Below are 4,466 nucleotides of genomic sequence, written 5' to 3'. Positions count from 1 at the left end.
TGCGTCGATGCCTCGCAAGTCCAGTGTCGCGAGTGGACGTTGCCATGACATCTAGAAATCATATGATAGGTGTACCGTATTTAATGGGTTATGTCATGTGTATGGTTGATTATAAGGTAGGCCTATGTATATATATATATTATAATGTATATTATAATATATATGGTTTCAATATAACTCGTGAATAATATTGTATGAATACTTATTATAATTATTCACGTCTTGAGCCATCTGTCGGAACGTGTCCGTGCCGCTTCCAGTGGGGATTGCAGTACGGAACACAGCCGCTTCGCTGCCGTGGCGCTTCCGGGCCGATTCCGGTGGAAATTGGCCTTTGAGGCATAAATGCAATTTTGTTGTGTGCAGTGACTGAGCACTGTGTGCTGTGTCACAATGACAATGGGAATTTGCCAGGTGGGCTTTCGATTTCCCAGGTGGGCTTTTGCACACCACAGTAGAGGCAGAAAACACTGATTGTAAAAAAGTAACTTTTTACTTTTACTTAAAGTACATTTTAAATTATTTACTTTTTACTTTTACTTGAGTAGATTTTTTGACCGGTAAATTTACTCGTACTTGAGTACAATTTCAACAGAGTAACAGTACTTGTACTTGAGTAAAATATTTTAGTACTCTTTCCACCTCTGGCATTCACATTAGTTGCGCGATACGTCTCAAATGTAGGCCTATGTGGAACATTAATACAATAGTTGCTATTATTGTTGATACTATTATACTTCATAATACTTATATTAAGGGCGGATCATACCAGGCTACGATAAACCCATCCTTTGGCATGAGCCAAACCTAGAATCTAGTTCTACTTCAAAACAAAATCACATGGGCCCCAAGTCAATATGCTGCGACGGGCAAACTTAATAAACAAACGGCCTACCTTAAATCGATGTCTTGATCACAGGACGTCTTGCAATATTCCACTTTAATCCATACGGTTTAACACACCAACATTGCTAGCAAGCATGTGCTAGTCCAGTCACGGCCCTGAAATGTTGACGCTACTCACTGATTATGCACTTAATCTGGTGATTCATAAGACAGGAATGGTCGGTATGGTGACGGGTAGGCCTACCGCATTCGGCCATAGGTTTAGTTGAACTTATTTAATACAATTTTACGGAAAATGGCATTATTTCAAATATGTTGTTTGAGTTTGACAAAAAATCAGGGGTTGCTCTGAGGTTTCTGAGTAATTGCTTGGAGTTGCTATAGCAACGGCAAGCAACCGTTTGGCGCCGCCCCTGCTCTTCGTAGACGGGCTCTGGCTCCACCTCTTTCGCTACGTAGCTAAGATGGCTGCCGTTGAGTACGGGGAGTGTCCTTCGATCGCCCGTTTTGAGTACGGCATCCGGGTCTTGAAGTATACTTCTTTTCGCCGGATCTGGGCCCGGATTCACAAAAGTGTTCTTAAGATAAAAATTAAGAAGATTCTTCAGAAAAAATATAAGAAGTTCCTAAGAATCTTCTTAAACGCTATTCACCATTTTTTTCTTAAGAATTGTCGATTGTCTTACGAACTTCTTAGTTTTCTCACTTAGGATGTTCTTAGATTTTTATCTTAAGAACGCTCGCAAGGTTTTTGAACCAACAGTTGACCGACAGTTGAGAGAAATTGATTTGTGAAAAATGGAGGACATCGCCTGTAAATGAAGCTTTAACTTCTCCAAACAGGAGTTGGAGGTGATGGTCGAGGAGATCATCATCCGAAAAAGATTATTGTTTGGCAAGCTAGACAGTATGATAACGTCGGAAAACAAAAAGAGGGCGTGGGCCAAAGTTGCCCAGACTGTATCTACAGTGGCGGATATAGGTATAGTTTGCGATGTCAACGCTGTAAAAAAAAAAAGTGGGCTGACATCAAATCTATTGTAAAAAAGAATGGAACGGAGAGGGCAAGAGAGTTGAAAAAAAACTAGAGGAGGGAAGACGACAATCCAGCTGAACCCACTGGAGGAGAAATTGTTGGGGGCGATTGCCGAAACGTTAGTTGAAGGAGTAGATGGAGGAGTGGACACTGGAGAACCGGGAGAAGACGATAGCCTGCAAGCAGGAGGTAAGCCAATCAAGACTGTCAACTGTTGTCTAGCGCTTGCTAGTTATTATGATGACCATGAAACCATAGAGAAGAGAGACCACTATTGATTGAGTTACGTCTCCGATGACCGCAGTTTACCTAGGCTTGGTTACTTTGACCGTGACAATTTGTTTCCAGCCTACCAAAACGTAGAACTAGCTGCTATCACAGCACTAGCTGCCACTAGACTGGCGTTGGCTGTGTTGTTGTCAAAGAAACGAGCTGTTAGACTGGCGGTGGCTGAGTTGTTGTCAGTGTTTAGTGTAGATGTATCTATTTATTGGTTACAAGTAGTTCAGCTATTGGCCCCATGGGTTGTAAGCTGTCAACAACATTGTGTCCTGTGAAAAGTGTTTGATAAACTGAATAAACCTTATGCCATTTAATAAACCCAGGCAAGGTAACTCATTGTTTAAATATTAGAACTTGATCAAGTAGGCTACTGTGTGTAGCTTACAGAGCAAGCACTCACCCTGCTAATGTAAGTTGTTTTAGCCAGCTGCATCTAACATCACATTTCTTTGTTTCTGTTGCTTTTCTTTAGATACTTTGGTCGTAATAGTAGTCAACCAGGATGCAGAACAATCCCACACAATCAATGCAGCTGAACCAACCCAAGCCCTTACAAACCATCAAAACGTAAGTTAATAAGTGTATCTGACACTAACTGTTTTACCTGACCATACATTTTGATACTGTTTAATTTACAATCGTTCCACTCACAGCTGTTACAGAGTCCCGGGGATGACCTGACATTATCCCAGCTATTCTCGGAAACCTTTCATACACCTGCCACATCCAGAAGCAACACGGAGGACATGGTCTCCCTTCAGCGTCAGCTTTTGGAGGAAGTTAAAATGCTGAGGCATACTCCGGAGCAACTCCTGCAGGTGGAGAGGGAAAAGCTGCTCGTCGAGAGGGAGAAGCTTCACCTTGCCCAAGCCAAGTTTGATTTAAAAAAAAATGAATGTTGAACCTAGAATAAAATAGCAATCACTCAGAGGTTTTCATGTGTTGTTTATTGTGGTTTTTCTTCACATGAATCTCCTCCTTATGAGGTCTTGTCTCACTTGCATGCCAGTGTTACATGGGGCAGGGACTGGGACATCTCCCTCGGGGGGCATCATCTTCTGGGATGTCAGGGATTGGCAAGCGGTACATAATGCAGATGTTGTGGAGGATAAAAGCACAGGTAATCATTTTACATGCCCTCTCAGGAGTGTACTGGAGCACTCCACCAGAACAGTCGATACACCTAAACCTTGACTTCACTACCCCAATGCACCTCTCCACAACACTACGCGTTTTTCGTTGTGCCCGGCTGTAGCGCTCATCTGGCTCTGTTGCTGGGTGAAGGATGGGTGTCATCAACCATGGTCTTAAGGCCTAGCCACCGTCTCCTGTCATAGCGGACATTAGTTAGGGCAATACAGTATGTTTTTGTTTTAACCTAAAGTAGAATTCATGTGTAGTTCTCACCTAACAACCAACCACCGGGCATTTCTCCCTCATTAAGTTTAATGCCTGTTCCTGAATTCATAAGAACAAAGGAGTCGTGGGTGCTACCCGGCCACTTCGCAACAAGGTCTGTCACTCGGAGCGTTGCATCACATATGACCTGTGTGTTTATCGAGTGGAATTTTTTCCTGTTCACAAAGGCCTCCTCCTCATCATTTGGTGCCTATGGAATTAAAATGTATGGATAATTCATACTTAAGGTAACGCTTCAAGCACCACGTGAAATGTTTTTTGATTCAAGCTGATACGTTCATAAACAGCATAAACAGATTTGCAAAAAAATTCAAATAAATAACATTATCTTACTTTGATTGCAATATGTGTCCCATCAACTGCCCCCAGCACATTTGGAAATCCGGCTATTTAAAAAAAATGCTGTTTGGTTCGAATGCATTCTGCGTCTGTTGCTGGAAACTTGATGAACTGCCGTGCTCTTCTACAGAGTGCATTTGTAACATCTCTGACCACTCGGCTAACGGATGATTGGCTCACACCCAGGGTGCCCCCCACCACCATTTGAAAAGACCCAGAGGCAAAAAATCTCAGGGCAGCCATAATTTGCGTTACAACTGGAAGGGGTGACGATCGCCTTGTTTTCCTTTTCAGGTCATTTGATAGCATATCTGCTAAATAAATAATTGCAGGCCTAGGGAGCCTATATTGTCTAATCAACATGTGATCAGGGAGCATAAGCAGATCCATTCTGCCTTGGTGGATTTTCCTCCCTAACTGTCACCCAAAGAACTTCCATCTAAAAAAAAAAGAGTAATATGATTTCAGTGACTTGGCCAACTGAAATGATCTAATAATCTAAATAAATACAACTGCCTTCTTGATATACTTAAGAGAAAATTGA

At 42.2% G+C, this 4,466-nt stretch overlaps 1 long non-coding RNA gene across 1 annotated transcript; it reads left to right on the top strand.

Moving 5' to 3' along the window:
* The first annotated feature begins 2,654 nt into the window (after positions 1 to 2,654).
* Positions 2,655 to 3,094, top strand: LOC115560892 (uncharacterized). The gene is made up of 2 exons (XR_003979854.1): positions 2,655 to 2,731; positions 2,818 to 3,094. It is a non-coding gene; the product is annotated as an uncharacterized LOC115560892 (long non-coding RNA).
* Positions 3,095 to 4,466: the final 1,372 nt, after the last annotated feature.

This window comes from Gadus morhua, chromosome 16 (assembly GCF_902167405.1).
Source record: "Gadus morhua chromosome 16, gadMor3.0, whole genome shotgun sequence".
In the NCBI taxonomy this organism is placed as follows: Eukaryota; Metazoa; Chordata; class Actinopteri; order Gadiformes; family Gadidae; genus Gadus; species Gadus morhua.
Note: the sequence above shows the minus strand (reverse complement) of the source record. Positions and strands in the feature narration are given on the sequence as shown.